At 51.2% G+C, this 17,377-nt stretch overlaps 1 long non-coding RNA gene across 2 annotated transcripts in view; it reads right to left on the bottom strand.

The window, feature by feature from the left end:
- LOC106507255 overlaps positions 1-17,360 on the bottom strand; it is a 181,543-nt gene extending 164,183 nt beyond the window's left edge. For both annotated transcript variants that reach the window (XR_002343963.1, XR_001303129.2), the window contains exons 1-2: positions 17,278-17,360; positions 14,444-14,521 (exon numbers count right to left, since the gene is read on the bottom strand). This is a non-coding gene — a long non-coding RNA (uncharacterized LOC106507255). The remainder of the gene's footprint in view (positions 1-14,443; positions 14,522-17,277) is intronic.

The following is a 17,377-nucleotide window of genomic DNA, read 5'->3' as shown; positions in this document are numbered from 1 at the left end:
TTCCTGGGGCTCCTACTCTCTCTTCCCAGCATCCTCTCTCTCTCCCAGGCCCTTCACTGCTCCGTGTTCCCTCTCCCATCCCTCCGCAGACAGCCTCCTCCTCCAGGTCCTTCTTGCCCCTGGCTCGTCTTTAACCTCAAAAGCTGAGCCACCTAGGGAAGTGAGCACAGAAAAGAGACAGAAGGAAAGCTGGAAGGGACAGGGAAGAAAACCTAGCTTCAAGCCAGGAGAGGGCTTTGGCCGGTTCCCATTACACTCAGCTGGGAAATTCTACTTAGAGTGTGACCCCAGTCTTCCGGCTGGTCCTCACTGCTTCCGCTCTCCTGGGAGCTAAAGAGCTGACAAAGGGTGAGGCTCAGTGGTAACAAACCCAACTAGTGTCCATGAGGTTATGGGTTTGATCCCTGGCCTCGTTCAGTGGGTCAAGGCTCTGGCACTGCCTTGAGCTGTGGTGTAGGATGCAGACACAGCTCAGATCCCTCGTGGCTGTGGAGACCGGCAGTAGCAGCTCCGATTAGACCCCTAGCCTGGGACCCTCTGAATGCCACACGTGCAGCCTGAAAAAACAACAACAAAAAAATCAAAAATAAAGAGCTGACAAAGGTGAATATGAGTGAGTGAGGGATGGAGCCTGGGGGGAAAGGGGAGGAGGAATACATTCAAACTCCAAACCCACGTGCAGAATATGGGTATCCAGGAGTGCCACACCCCACCCCTTCTGCAAAGCCCTGCCTTTGTACTCCCCCTATTCCCCCATCCAGGACTCCTTCCTTTTAAAACCAGAGGAGAAAAACATCCCAACTTCTCAAACACCTTATTCCAACTTCCATCCTCCAGGGGAAACCTAAACAAAACAAAACAAAAAACCTCCCCCTGACTTTCCCCTCCCCATGTGCCACCCTGTCTACTCTGGCTTTTGAGCTGTCCCCCTAGACCCTAGGGTGCAGCCCCCACACCTTCCCCAGCATTGAGGAGGCACTAGACAGCGCCTCCTCCCTGCAAAGGACTGAGACAAACGCCAATCACGTTGGGGCCTCTCGCGGTGCCCATTCTGCTATGAATTCCCAAGGTCAAAACCATTCTGGTGTTATTAAAAACATAAATGTTGCATACCAGGCAGCGGGGGAAAAAATTATAAGGCAGCCAGACGAGAGGGAGATGGAGGGGCCGGTAATTGTCTTCGTCTTCCCAGAGTCAAGCTCCACGGGGCTGGAGCCGCACACAGAACATTGCTTTTTAATTTAACTCAGTAAGGTCAGCGGCAGCAAATGAGGCAGGGGAGGAATGGCACCTCGGAGGGAGGGCGCCGGGGCACAGCCCCCACCCCGAGCCTGCAGAGCCACGGCTCCCGGCCAAGATCTCCAAGCAGCGCCAGTGGGAGCAGAGGGAAGACGGCAGGGAGGATTCAGTGACTCTCAGCCCGCCAAGGAGGGGGCTGGACCGAGGCGGGCGTGGAGGAAGAGGGACCATCGTGAGGGCTTCCGAGGAACTGGGATTCGGATGGAGGGAAAAAAAAAAAAGGCTTCGCAGGGACCCTAGGTGAGACCAGGAGGATTCAGGCTGATGAAGACAAAACCCTCCCCCAAAACTCCCCTCCCCCAAATACCCAAATCTACAGAAGAGAATAACAAAGGCCATGATGGGAACTCAGGGGTTCACCTTCCCCAGCACCTGTGACTCCTGAAGTCCAAGCAGAGACTTCTCCATGAAGCGCACCGTTCCATCCCAGCCCCTCCATCCCCAAGGAGCCAGTGGGGCAGGGGAGCGGAGGATGAAGGAGCCCCGCTGCCCCTCCCTCAGAACTTGCCTCACAGGTTTCTCTGGCCACCTTCTCATCTGCAGCTCTGCTAGCTGTACAGTGGTTCCATTTCCAGTGCTGTAGGAGGGACTAGAGTTAGACTACAGAAGGGACTTCCCAGGGTAGTATCTTTGGGCATAGCCAAGGTAGCTGAGGTAGGGAAGGCTAAGGAACCTGGGCTTTTCTGAATAGGCCCGATGAGCTGAGCATCATGAGCTCAGGAAACCTAGAGAAGGTGGGCACATTACCGGCTATGGGGAGAGGGGCGGCTTTGAAAAAGCTGTGCCACTGTCAGAAGAAGTGGCATCCAAATACTCTTTGGCATTGACTGGGAAGTTCTTCTACAGGTCAGACTTCAACTCCTTCTGCTTTAACTTCAGACTCTTTCCCTTTTAGGGCTCTTTTGGGGAGGAAGAATTTGAACAATAGGTTTGAGACTTGAGGACAGAGTTTCAGTTTTCTCCAAAAGTGCCCTTGCCACTTGGCTTCCCTCCCAGGTTTCTACTCTCCTGTCAGTTAAGAATCCAAAGGCTCCCTGAGGAAATTGCCAATGTCAAGTAAGAATTCCAAGGCCTGCTACCCTCACAACACGCACTTCTGCCAGCCTCCCCCCACCCTCCTTGCCCTCAGGTCCCACTCTGGGCACTAGAACCCCAACCTTGCAGTTCTCTGTACCTGCCACAAGGTGGCGGCCGAGGCATCAACAGGTCCAGAACTAGACCTGGTGCCTCACCAGGGTCAGGATCCTCTCTGCACCCAGACCTCCACTCACCCCACCCCTCCTCCCCAGGCAGGATGCCAACCCTGTGGCCTCATAGTGGAGCTCCCTGCCACTCGCCACCCCAGGCCCAGCATCCCAGGAGCCCCAAGGCAGTGGTCTAGAGGGGCCTGGACCAGAGGCAACCAGAAATAGGAAGAGGACCAGGAGCTGGGAGTGAGGCACAACCCAGAATAAGCACCAGGATATGGACCAGGAAGGGTCTGCACTGCCACCTGCCCCCTCGGGATGAGACCTCGTTAGACGCCATTATTTCTGCCCTTCCCAGAACACAGAAAACAGGGAGTCAATTCTCCACTGCAGTCCTGACCCTCCTGGCGCATGGAGAGGGGTCCCAGGAGGGAGGAGAAAACACAGCCCTGCCCACAGAGGCACCTTCTCTTTGGAGGTGGGAGTGGGGAGTAGGAATACAGCACACAGCTGGAGAGAGAGGACAACCAGGACAGACTTGCCGCTACCCTGACAGTGATTTAGAAAGAGAGCATTTGAGATCCACAAACAGGATTAATCAAGGAAGACATCTCAGAGGAGGAGACAGTGCGGTGATATGGCAAAGGGCCTAGCAGCTCGTCTGCAGGAAGAGGAGGAGAGGAAACGGTTCAGCCTGGGGACAGGCTATGAGGCCGTGGGTGGGGGACTGGATGCTGGGACAGCTGCCCAGGTGCAGCACAGAGAGCAGATGGGGGGGGCATCCTGCAGAGGGGGAGTGGGAGATTCGGGTACAGGTGTCGGTGAGTGAGAGGTCGCGAAGCCCAGCTGGGAAGGCTGGGAAGGAGTTGCTAGAGGCTTCAGCAAGAAGAAGGGGGCGTTAGCTCAAGTATTCCTCCCTCTCTCCCCATCCCTAGAAAACTGAGAGAACAAGAGTAGAGTCTCAGGACCTCGGAATGGGACACAAAGACTCCTGGACCAAGAGTCAGGGGCCTTGATTTTCAGAGGCAACCACATGGAGCAGGGGACACTGATCTTCCCACCTCTGAGGCCTCTGGCTCCTGTCTGCAAAGTGAGAGACCTGGAACCCCTGGTCTCTGAACTTTCATCTCTGAAATTGTCCTGCTGATCCTTGCCCTCCTCCCCAAGAATGGTCTGACCCATCTGTCACCCACTAGGCTTTAGCTCCCCATTCTCCCAGTGTCCCTTCACTCAGACCCATTTCCCTACCTGCTTCCATGCTGGCAGGGAGGGGGGGAGGTTCCAATTTCACAAACTCATCCTGAGCTTACCGGGCACAACATGCAACAAGAGGATTTGAGGTTAGACTCAAGAAGAACTTCCCAGCACACAGGATCTGAGAGACTCGGCTCGTATGTCTCCAAGAGACAAGGACTTTTGTTTTGGAGCTGTCTGGGTAGTGCAGACCAGAGAGAGGGGTTTTCATTCAGGTTATGGTCCCTGGAAGCTGGTTGCTCACCAAGCCTTTCAGGAGCTCGTCCCCCCACCAAGGCAGAATGAGTGGAGCCTAGAGCTAGGAACTGCAGTCTGCAGAAGATGGTTCTGAAACCTGGTGGCGGAAGAGGGGCAGAGAGGAGGCCTGGCCCCTCCTGCCTGGGCACCTCTGGCTCCACCTCCTCACGGCCCTCCCTGATCAGAGCAGGGCGTCTGAGCACTTTCGATTCAAGCCCTGAGTGACGACCTCAGGGCCCAGTCTCCATCCAGCCTCAGACCCAGGACCCTGGTGCCATCCCCCGTGCCTGGAGAGGCTGAGGCACCTACTGCTCAGACTATGCAATCCCCCACACCCCACACAGAAAGCGCCTTCCCCTCCCGGCCTCTCGCCTCAGCCCACCGCACACCACATCCTAGAACCTGCTAGAGATCTGGGTGAATGATAGATACCTTCAGCTGTGAGGCTGCCCCCAGGACACCATGGCCCTGTGCACACATTCACCTGCACACACCCAGATACACACACACCGAGGCACACACTCCTACACACACACCAACACATACCCTCAAAATACACATCTGTCCACACCCACACATCACAAACATTCTCATACATACATAACACGAAGACACATCCTCAGAGTTCCCTGGTGGCCTAGCGGTTAGGGACTCAATATTGTCACTGCTGTGGCTCAGGTTACTGCTGTGGCTCCAGTTTAATCCCTGGCCTGGGGAAATTCCACATGTCATCAACGTGGCCAAAAAAAAAAGATACATGCTTATAAAACTCATACATTTATAGACAGGCACATATGCACAAACTTACCCACGCTCGTATGCTCAACAAACACACATGTCCACATACATACATGTGTCTCTATAACTTTCTTCTGACTAAGGATGAAGAGCCCAGCCCTCTAGATTTGACAGATCTAGAATGCCCAGGGGAAGCATGGAAACCACAAGAAACCTATTCCCAGTTCTGACCCAAACTGGAAGTCCTTTGTTGTGTGGCCCTTCCTGCCTCTCACCCGCATCACAGATACAGAACCTGCAAATTCATTCATTCATTCACACAACAAACATTTTTGGGCACCTATCTGCCACACACACACACCAAAGAGTAAGACTTTCTGCCCCGTGGTGTGGTGGAAAGAGCAAGAGTTCAGGAATCTAGGGCCTGAGTTCAAATCCTGCCTCTGCCTCTTAATAACCTGTGTTACCTTGGATACCTTACATAACCTCTCTGAGCCTCAGTGGCATCACTCTAAGGTGGGGTTAAGAAATTTTACCCAATAATTCTGTGAGGATTAAAAAACAGGTAAGGCCTCCATTAGCCACGTGTCCACCGTGGAAAGCCACCTCCTTCTCCTCCCCAGTCCCAGTGGGTGGCGAGCATCTCCGCAGCGCCCTCCTAGTCCTGAAGCTCTCGAAGCAGAGACCCAGTCTCCCTCAGCCTCGGATCCCTCCGGAAAGGGAAACTTGATCTCTGACTGGGCCGGTCGGCTCCATCCGACTCCCCCGCCCCCACCCCGGCCCCCGCCCCTCCTGGTCCATCATGCCTCTCGCCCGTTTGCAGGTCGCGTTTTCCGTAATAACCTTTAATGCGGCTGGCCACGGCCCAAATGTTCGCGATGGAGCGCTGGGCCCCGCGCATCAGATGGACGATGAAGTGTTAATCATCCCCCAGGGAGCAGTCCCGCGGAAAGTCGTCATTAATTTCTCTGAATTACACCAATTCCGAGACATTCTTTATGGACAGACAGTGCGGGAGACAGTTATATGACAGGACTTGCTGTGCTAAGCAGATGTGGGAGAGATTGCGTCGCCCCATGAATACTAAACAATCGCTCGGAAGAAACCCCACTGGCTTCTGCTCTCGGAGCTGGGAAGCGGCCCAACCCACCCCCACCCTAGTGGGCACACCCAGCAGGTGCCCTGGGCTGGGGCAGGGGACAGGGATTGTACCCCCAGCCCTGCTTCTCGAGTGGCTTCCTCAACTCCCCTCCAGAGTCAGGCCTCAGTCTCAGAGTAGGAAGAGGTTCTGGGGGTTTTACCCTCACCTTCCTGGGACCCTCCAAGGACCCACCAACGCCCTCGCTTTCTCTGCCACAGCCTTTGCTCCCTACATTCCTTCCTGAGCCTGACCTGCTTTCTGAACTGCTGTCATCCCCACTCTGATCCTCCTCCAGCTCTCCTTCTAGACAGATCACCACCCAGACCATCTGAGTGACCATCAGGCATCACCCCATCCTGGCTCTCCCACCTCCTCACCTGCCCTGTCTCTTTACCACTCCACCCTCCTCCACCTGTTCCATCACCCCACCTGGGCTCCCCCCACCCCGTCGCAGCCCCATCCTTCTGACCCCCTCAGCCGTCCCACATCCTATTCTGTTCTCTCCCACCCTGGCTCACCTCCCCTGCCTGACCACCTGCTTCTCTCGCCCACCTCCCCAGACAACCCAACTTCCCGGTGGGCGCTGCTTTCTCATTAACCTCCATCCTACCGTTCTGCCCCAATTCTAGTCATTTACCCTACATCTGCTTTCACACCTCTCCCACCCTAGGTGGGGGAATCTAGGTGGGGGAAGGGCGAGGCACAGAACAGAATGAAAGGAAGGTTTGCTCCCCCCCACTCCAAGCCCTCTGCCTGCCCTCCTCCATCTCTTCCTTCCGGCGGACAAGTGAAAACGAGAGCTGAAGAGGCGCTTCCCCATCTCCACCCCCCACCAAAGCGGTGGGCGGGTGGGGGCGGTGGGGAAGGAAGAGGGTGACCAGGGGAAAAACCTGCCCAGGCAATTCGGTCACACCTGAGGGAAGCCCCGCCCACTAAGGCGCGCCCCGCCCCCTCCGGAGCAGCCCCGGGAGGCCCGGCCCCCTCCAGCCCACAGCTCGCCCCGCCCCAAGCCCGAAAGGGCCCTGGCAGCGCGGGGCCCTCGGTCACCGCAAAGCCAACCCCACCTAGGGAGTAGGCAGCAGCAAAGGGTGACTGTTCCCCCATCAGGTGGTCCCACTACCCTCGCCTCCATTCGGGCTGGAGGGAAGAGCCCCCCCCCCAATCCTAGCGCGGGTTTAGGGAGAGAAAGGAAAGAGCGCAGCCTCTGCGTCTTTTCTCCTCGCAGATAATTTATGTCTGAGAGCCGAACAGATGGCGGGTAATTTAGCAATTACCGTGTGCAGGAACGGGACCCGCGCCTCCACACGGAAGCCAAAGATTCCCTGCAGCAGTCTCATCTTTTCTGCCGGTTCTCTCTATTTTATCTCCCCTTCCCCGCTCCCGCCACACCTTGCTGAATCCCACCGCTCTGGAGGAGAGGGTCTCTTTCTAGGGGTCGCTTTCCTCCTGATCCCTCCCTGTATCCGGCGGAGGATTTCTGCCTCAGAAAGCGAGCCGTAGAGCTGTCTGCTCACTGGAAGTTCCTCCTCTCCTCTCACCTTAAGCTTTCTTGCTGCTATAAATGGTCACACTGTCCTGGGAAATTGTGAGATGCACTCCCCACCTTTTCCCCTCCCGCTCCTTCTTCAGGTTTTCCATGGTATTTCTCCCGAATATCTAGGCTGCAGATCCCAGGCTTCAGAAGAGGCTTCTGGGCTCTAAGAGCCACCCAGGAGCTGAGGGCTCTGGGTATCTGCATGGGCGGCAAGGGGAAAGCAGTGGTTATTAAGGCGAGAATGGCCAGAGGGTCCTTTGGAGCTCTGTACACACAGTGAGTGTGTCATAAGTGTGAAATGGCTGATTAAGAAGCTGGCTCAGTGAGATAAGGGAGGGTAGAGGGGACAGGAAAGGGGCCCGGAAAGGTGTGAAATGCCTCCTCCTCATTCCACTCCCTCCCTCTCCTGGCCAGGCCACTGGCCACCAGAAGAAAGGATGCTCTAAGACAGGCCCTGAGCCTGGAGTCCTGCCTTCCACCCACCTCCACCCAGCCCAGCCCAGGACACCTACCACCAAGGGCCCAGGCCACGGTACCCCCCACACACCCTCTCTTCAGCAGGGCTCCCAACCCTCTGACCCCAGACCCTGCACACCAGCCTCAATGGCCCCATTCCGGCAGAACCTTAGGTGACCTTTGGGCTCTGAAGAACTAGGCTCTCAGGCTTTGAGACACCACCGCCACCACCTCCCCCAGATCCTCCTCATTCTTCGACACCAGAGGAGCACTAATTAATTAGTGTGTGCAACCAGCCATGGGCACGATCTCGTTACTCACCACAGGGACCCGCTGTTAACACACCAGACCCCCGGGACGCGGGCACACACTAATTACACAGCCAGCAGCTCAGCTAATCGCAGCTCCTGGTGGCTCACAGAGGAATCCCCAGCTTCCCTCTCCTCCTCCCAACATCCCCCCACCCCACGCTCCTGCCTTCTAGAACAGGAGGCTGGAAAGGAGGAGGGAAAGACTGGCCGTGAAACACTTGAAACTTGATGGGAAACAGGCCAGCCATGGAGTAGCTGAGGGGAAAGTGGGGATGAAAAGTTAGAAAGAAAAGAGAATTGTCCTCCTAATCACTTTGGGGGCTATACACAGCCACTCTGAGATTAGTAGCTGCAGCAAGAGGGAGTGCTGGTTAGACTACAAGAAGGACTTCCTAAGGAGGTGCTAAGGTAGGAGTGAGCCTGGGAAAGAGCAGCTTTTCTCGCTCTATACAGGAAGCAAGAGAAGATGGCCACGGAAGTGGAGGAGGAAGGGAGAGGGGGGCAGTTCTAGAAACTTAGGTATCTGGTTCCATCCTGTCCCCAGCTGCAGTTCAAGGGTACAGAGAGGAGGCAGCCTCACCGCAGACACAGATAGACGGCTTCCCCCACACACACGTCCCATTGACTTTGCCATTCCGCTGTCACTCCAGCTTCTCCAAGATTTAACATATTGACTCTTCGAGCTGCAGAAAATTGAATTTTCTTCATTACGACTGTCTCCCGACAAAAGCAGCTCATAAATTCTCCCATCTTTTTCAGGCTTCCTGCCCCCTCACCACCCAACATCTTTGCAAGAGAGTCACACATTTGAACATACGATTCACATGGGTGTGAAGGCAAGGCTCAGCCAGCACTCTGCAGGGACATACCACCCACCAAGACCACCCCTCGCTGCCCAGGCACAGATACAGTCCATGCCCAGGCCAGGCCGCGGCTTTCAGAATGAAGGCACACATCTTTCACAACCAGGGTCTGTGTACATGGCACTCCTGTGCCCACAGAGCAGATACCGTTGGTCCACCGTGGGGGACTAAAAGGCCCATGCCTCAGCCACGCTTGTACTGCGCCTCTACCCGAATGGCACTGTCACAGATGTCACTCCCACATGGGACAGATTCTTGTGTCCTGACATGCAACATTCACTGCAGTTCACCTCTGTGCTGTCTAGGCATAGCTAAAGGCCCCCTCCCTGTGGTATCAGAGCCCTGCACATGGTCCCACCAGGGGCCCGGTAGGAAACTCACACAAGGTCAAATGATTTGCAAAGACATGGAGGGAGGAAGGGAAACATCTCCCAGGACCCAGTAGGGCATCTTCCTTCACATGGGGCTACTGAAGCTGTCCCCTCCCAACACTACCCCCTAGAGCCTCAGCAGCCCTCCCCAAGATGCAGAGGCCCCCTCCCACCATGGAAGGAGCAGTGCTGGCATTAGTACCAACCCCCCTGCCCCCACCCCAGGGTGTGCTCTCTCCATCTGACTCTCCCCCACCCGGGTCTCAGGAACAGAACTGAGGAGGGCAGGACTTAGAAGACATTCCTTTTGATACCTGTGCCAGTCGGGCAGCTGAGGCTCTAATGGATGGGCAAGAGGCCAGGCCGATGGCCAGCACCATGTGGCTCGTGCCCAGGGCCAGATTGGGCGGGATGTAGTGGGCTGGGTGCCCAGGCACTCCACCCTCCAAAATGCCACACAATCTGTGAGTGCAAAGAGACAGAAAGAAGGACCCAGATAGATAGAGACAAGGACACCCCCTGAGACCAAACTAAACCAACCTCTGCCCCCATCCTGGCCCCTCAACAGCTGCTCCCTCTCTGACGACTCTGACCCAGGCACAAAGGGAAGTTACCCTGAGCTGGCAGGATGGAGGGCAACCAGTTCTTTCAAGTATGACCAGCCCAACCTTACACAGCAGGAGCTAGGAGTTTGGGGGGTGCAACCAGGAAAGAGAAGGATGATTCCTCAATTAGGAGAGGGGCTGAGACTTGAGGGGGTCTTTATGCATTTTTATGTGCACTAATTAATGTGCAAATGTTATGCACAGTACAGATGAACATCTATTGTCTTTGTAATCCCAATCTGCTCCTAATAGTATTTACACACACACACACACACACACACACACACACACACACACACTCCTTATTGTGTCTATGATTGGCTCCTGTTTCCGCTGGCCCCGGAATTTCTGAATCACCCTCCATCTTCTCCTTTAAGAGCAAATCTGGAGCTACAGAAAGATGGCCAGGAAGGCCCAGCTCCACATTATAGAGGATGACTTTCTGGAGATCAGAAAGTTCTTCAGACCCCCCTATGTCCAGAAGTAGAACAACTGCCCCCACCCAGCCTCAGCCCAACACCCACTCCTTCCACCAAGGTCCCCATCTCAAGGACCGACCACCATCCACCAATCCAGGAACCTGGGATCAGTCATGACTCTTCCTTTTCCCTAGGTTAGGCATAAGGGAGTCTGCTGCACACATTAGGTTACTTAAGTGACATGTTTTTTCCTGGGCTAGGGGTCAAAATGGAGCTGCAGCTGCCAGCCACAGCCACAGCAATGCCAGATCTGAGCTGTGTCTGCAACCTACACCACAGCCCATGGCAACGCCAGATCCTTAACCCAGTGAGCGAGGCCAGGGATCAAACCCACATCCTCATGGTTCCTAGTCAAGTTTGTTACCATTGAGCCACAATGGGATGGGAACTCCTGAAGTGACACCTTTTTAAGCTAAAAGTTTAACTTTGCTAGGACCACACATCCATAGGCATCAAAATGACTTCAAAAAATCAAAATGTCCTGCCTCCCTCCCCTTCCCCCCCACACCCTGCCCCTGCCACCTCCTAACTCCTGACTCTATTCTCTCTACCGGAGCAGAAGCATCTCTCAGCAAGATGACTGATCTGCATCCTGATCACTTTCCCTGGCTCCAGGGTCAACCCTCTCCATTCTCATGTCCCCAGGAAGCTTAGGGGCCATGCCCACCCACAAAATTTCCCAGAGAGAAGTATTTTAGAAAGGTGATAGAACTGTCAAGTACATGAAACCAACTACTAAAATTACGACTACAACATATTTATTTTGTGATAGTGTAAACACTTTCAAACTTTTTGGCAGAACATAAAAATAATAAAAACTATAGGCTTAAGGTGGAAAGACCGCTAGTATCTCCAATCAGCCTGTGGCCTGATGCTCCACCAACATTTAAAGGTCTTTCCAGAGGCATCTTTTCTCCTAGGACAACTCTATCAAATCTAGAATGTTGACTCAAGCCCATGTTGATAGAAAGTGGGACTGGCACATGGCCAAACTCAATCTCCAGCCCCTCTGCAGTGAGATGAGGCCATATAACGGGTTATCACCAATGGAATATAAGCAGAAGGGATGTGTTACCTACACGCTGAGGAAGTTGAGATTGGTTGTGGCTTCGCCCACATGCTGACTCTTCCCCATCTGCTGGCAGGATGACACCTGGGCAACCCAGGGCCACATATTTAAGACGGCAGATCCACAGCATGAACAGGTCTGGATTCCTGAGTTATCTGACCACAAATATCTACATTGGGCTATGCGATACATAAGTCTTTATCATGTTAAGATGCTGAGTTCTGGGGGTTGTCTTTTGCCGCTGTTACATCTACTCTAATGTACAAACTAAGGCAATGAGGCCTAAATGGTAAGAAGCCAGTTTTAAGGCACCATAGAAATTGGGCTATAATGGATGTAGAGGGCAAATGGAAGCATCTGGGAGTCAGAAATTCTTGACTTGAATATTATACTAGCTCTGTGACCTTGGTTAAGTTATTTAGTATTTCCCAGCTTTGATTCCTTCATCAATAAAAGTTACATAGTAATAATACAACCCATAACAAATGGGTTGTGAGGATCCAATCAGTCCAAGAATGTAAAAGACCATTGAAACCAGAAAGCTACATTGTCAATGGCTGTTATTCCAGCAGTTGACACCTAATGTTTATTTGAAAATCTGTTGAATACGTAACTATGAGTGAATGAGAATAAATGGATCGATGCATTCTCATGGCCACATCTTCTCTCCACTAATGAAGGAAGGATTAAGATGATCTGAACACTTTGAGATCAAAGTGGGTCTGTGAGTCCATGGAGTGAAGGAGGAACTGCAGGACCTGAGTATTACTGAGAATCCTAAAACCAGCCTTCCACCCAGCCTAAAGAAATGAGACCAAAGAACTAAGTGGACACAAAAAAAATGGGTTGGGGGCCCCAAAGAGAAGCCCCAAAGAATCAAACTTCACCCTAAAATAGTGCCAATGTTTTTCCTACTGGTATGAACTGAATGTTTGTGTCCACTCGAAATGCATATGTTGAAATCCTAAACAGCAATGTGATGATATTTGGGGAATGGAGCCTTTGGTTAGATGAGGTCATAAGGGTAGGGCCCTCACGGTGGGATTAGTGCCCTTTCAAGAAGAGATCAGAGAGTGCGTCTGTCCTCACTTGATTCCATGTGAGGACCCAGTGAGAACTCATATGTCAACAAGCCAGGAAGAGAGTCCTCATCAGGAATTGAGTCAGCCAGCACCTTGATCTTGGACTTTTCAGCCCCCAGAAACATAAGAAATAAATTCCTCTTGTTTATGCCACCCATTCTCTGGTAGTTTATTTTGGCAACGCAAGAAGACTAAGCCAACGAAGACACCTACTTCCCACAGAGTCAACAGTTTGGAAACACTAGTAACAGCCTACGACCTCTGACACACCAGCTGCTTCTGTATGTTTGTAAAGCACCCAGAAGAGCGCCTGGCACATGGCAGGCACTCAGTAAATACCAGCCATTATGATTCTCTGAGAAAGCATCTTGTTATATTGGAAAAAGTATGGGTTTCAGAATAAGATTGTCTGAGAGATCTCGGGCAAGTTACTCTTGGGGTTTCAGTTTCCTCAGCTGTAAAATCTGATGGCATCTTGCAGGGTTACTGTGACGATTCAGTGGGTGAAGGGGCCCTCTCATGTAGTAGGCACTCAACTCTTGGTGGCTCCTCAAAGCATTCCAAGAGCCCAGGACCCACTTCCGTTCAACATTTATTAAGTATCAGGTATCAGACTAGCTGAGACTTTAAACTTCAGGAAGATAGAATTCATTTTGGGCAGCTCCTTCCAAAGCCTCTAGAAAGCCTTCCAAAGATCATGTCAATCTTCCCCAGCCCATCGAGAGTCAGCCTGTATTCAGAAAACACTAACAGTCCCAAGATCTCACAACTATCACTTCCAACACTTTTTTTTTTTTTTTGGCCATGCCAATGTTCCCAGGCTAGGGATCGAACCCACACCACAGCAGCAACCCAAGCAGGGACAACACTGGATCCTTAACCCATGGTGCCACCAGGGAACTCCCTCCACCACTCTTCAAAATATCATTCCCCTCATTAAAAAATCCTCAGTGATGGGGAGTTCCCTTTGTGGCTCAGAGGTAATGAATCCAACTAGTATCCATAAGGATGCAGGTTCAATCCCTGACCTGCTTCAGTGGATTAAAGATCCGGCATTGCCGTGAGCTGTGGTGTACATCGAAGACGAGGCTTGGATCTGGCTTTACTGTGGCTGTGGCGCAGACTGGCAGCCACAGCTCCGATTCGACCCCTAGCCTGGGAACATCTATATGGCGCATGTGCAGCCCTAAAAAGAAAAAAAAAAATCCTCAGTTACTACCTTTCTACTCCTAATGGGAATCAAGTCCAAACCTCTTAACATGATGGAAAACACTAGCTACTATAAAACATCAAGCCCCAAATGTTACTGCTTTAACAAAGCAGAAATTGATTTTTGGGTCAGGTGACATCCAAAACACGTGTTCCTGATTAGCGGGCAATTTTCTGCCAAGTAGTGACTCAGGGAACTAGGTTCCCTCCAGCCTGTGGCCCTACCACCTTCAACATTTAGCCTTCAAGGTCACTGTGCTTAAAGTCGTATGCATCAAGCCAAAAAGGAAAGAACATGAAGGCTCGCCCTTGAGAGGTTTCACAGGCCTCGTGTGGAAGAGAAACATATCACTTAGAAAGACACTGAAAGATGTGGTCCAGTTGTGTGTACAAGAAAAAGAAGGAAAGAGATGCTGATAAACACAGAGCAGGTTCTGCCTCACCTGCTATTCAAGATTCTCCACACCCTGGCTTAAACTTATCTTTCCAATTTGGTACAATTTACCTTTCAAACTTGATACTGTGACCCAGGTATGGCTATTACTCAGCTTTGCTGCTATAACGACATCTCAGTGGCTTGCAGCAACAAAGATTTATCTCTGACTTACGTATATGGAGGCCATGGGCAGTTCTTCTCACTCAGGGACCCAGGCAGAAGGAGCAACCCACACGTGGAATATCCCACTCTAGAGGCAGAGAAGAACAAGAAAGTGTAAATTCACATGTTCAAACACGGCATGGGTCACATCTGTTCACATCCCATTAGCCAAAACATAAGCAATGAGGTCCTGCTGTAGAGCACAGGCAACTATGTTCAATTTCTTGTGAAAGAACATGATAGAATATGAGAAAAAGAATGTATATACATATGTATGTCTGGATCACTTTGCTGTACAACAGAAAGTGACACAACATTGTTAATCAACTATAATAATAAATTTTAACAATTAAAAATAAATTTAAAAAATAAAAATTATCAAATCCAGGAGTTCTCGTCGTGGCGCAGTGGTTAGCAAATCTGACTAGGAACCATGAGGTTGCAGGTTCGGTCCCTGGCCTTGCTCAGTGGGTGAAGGATCCGGTGCTGCCCTGAGCTGTGGTGTAGGTCGCAGACGCGGCTCGGATCCCGCATTGCTGTGGCTGTGGCGTAAGCCAGGAGCTACTGCTCCGATTAGACCCCTAGCCTGGGAACCTCCATATGCTGCAGGAGCAGCCCAAGAAATGGCAAAAAAAACAAAAAAAAAAGAAAAAGAAAAAAAATTATCAAGTCCAAAGTCAATGAAATGCAACATATATGCCTTCCACAGGAAATACAGCAAGTCACAGGCCAATGGGCAGAGGGAGAAAATAAATAATTTCAAAAAATAAGTCATCCTAATCCAATGGCCATTTGTCATCTGGTGTACAAGACAGACATTACTTTTTTTTTTTTTTTTTTGGTCTTTTTGCCTTTTCTGAGGCCACTCCTGTGGCCTATGGAGGTTCCCAGGCTAGGAGCCCAATCGGAGCTATAGCTGCTGGCCTATGCCACAGCTACAGCAACGCAGGATCCGAGCTGCGTCTGCGACCCACACCACAGCTCACCGCAAAGCTGGATCCTCAACCCACTGAGCAAGGCCAGGGATTGAACCCGCAACCTCGTGGTTCCTAGTCAGATTCATTAACCCCTGCACCACGACAGGAATTCCAAGACAGACATTACTAATTAATTCTAGCATTCTTTCCTCAGAATCCTTCTCAACACACTACTGCAGGCAGTCATTACCAATAATCTTGAGTTTGGGGGTTAAAAGTTGAAACTGATGTGCTGTTCTCATGTGACCTCCTAGGCTCCAGTGAGCTTTATACATTCCCACCACTGCATCTTTGCCTCAGCCTGGCACAAGCTTTTCCTTCCCAGACCCCATCCTGTTAAACGATCTAAACCCATCCTTCAAATATCTATATTTTATATTCATTCTTTCAACAAAATTTCTTGAATACCAAGGATAGCACCTGACACATCTATCTGTTGAACTGATCTGTTTCCCATTACCTTGCTCCTTGCACATAAATGCTCAGTGAACACTTATCTCCTGGTAAGAGCACTGTTCCTTAGAACAAAGGGAGTTAGTATGCCACCCAGGAGTTTCTGGGGTGGTTAATATGGTATTCTGACCATTTGTGCTTCAATCCTGATTCTACCACTTGCTAGGTAGTGGTGGTAAGTCTATGACCCCAGGTAAGTCACTTAATAGTCTGTGCCTCAATCTTCATCTTATGTAAAGTGGGAATAATAAAAGGGCCTACTATATAAGGGTATTGTATTATATGGAAAAGTCCTTAACATAGTTTAAACACATTGTAAACACCCAATAAACAAAAGTTACTATTTTGAGCTCCAGCTGAGACTGAGTTTTCCTATAAGCCTTTATGCCAGGTGGAAGACAAAAACCAAGAACAACTGAGACTTGGGCACCTGAACAGGCCTCACTCTTAACCCACCCCAGGACCTTGAGCCATCTCTGCAACCAGCAGCTTGTCCTAACTCATAAATCCTGACTAGTGACGCTGACATGTCACCTTAATGTTTGTGAAGCCTGATGATTTATTGCTAAGTGCTTGGAGATCTTCAATATGAAAGGCACCCAAGGGCAGGCACCAGACACACTATTGTCATAAAAGCAAAATACTACCCCAAAACTTGGAAAAGGCAGAGGCACCATAACTTAATGCAGCAGAAAATTAAAGCAGAAGAGCAAATCAATCCTTAGACTGTAATTCCTTAATACAGAGACTGAGAGAGATCATTTTTTGAATGCCTCAGACCCCGTGCAGGATGCCCAGGTCTTTAATGGACTCGTGACTTGAGGGTGCGTGGGAGGAATGTGAATCTTTCACCTCTTCTAAACAAAAAACAGGAGCAACAACATGTATTATTATCTTAATGAATTTAAGCCAGTTAAAAGGCTTGGGCAAACCAGCCGGGTAAGTGGCTTGTTTCTGAACTGTCCTGCATTATGCCATGTTCCCTTTTCAACGTGGTTCTCCTCACTTCACCTCTGCCCTCCCAACCAACAACACCTCGGACAATGGGTCCTCCTTCTGGACCTAGAGGACGCTGAGGGGAGCCCAGTCCAGTGTTGGCAGGCGTCTGGAACTGAAGCCCTCGAGTTAGAAAAAAAAAATCCTCAGTGGTGCAGAACACATAGTTTTTGCAGGGCTGCCCCTGAGGATGAAGCAATGAAGAAACTGCTACCACAGTTTCCTATCCCCTAGACGGTAGGTAGTTGTGATGTAGTGGCAAGAGCACTGGGAGTCGTGCAATCCTACCCTCTCATAGCTTTGATACTTTAGATCGGTTCCGTAACCTTTCTGGGCTTTAGTGTCTCCATCTGAAAGGCGTGGATAACAAAACCGCCTACCTCACAAGTTGTCGTTAAAAGTAAGCGAAAGTGTGTACCTGAACTCGTTCGGCCCACTCTATAATGTATTTTAAAGACAGCTTTCGAGCCGTAACTCCTCCCCACCCCCAACCACGCACGGTACCAACCGGCAGTCGC

The sequence above is a fragment of the Sus scrofa genome, chromosome 5, assembly GCF_000003025.6.
Source record: "Sus scrofa isolate TJ Tabasco breed Duroc chromosome 5, Sscrofa11.1, whole genome shotgun sequence".
NCBI lineage: Eukaryota > Metazoa > Chordata > Mammalia > Artiodactyla > Suidae > Sus > Sus scrofa.
The sequence above is the reverse complement of the archived record's forward strand: the minus strand, read 5'-3'. Positions and strand labels throughout refer to the sequence as shown.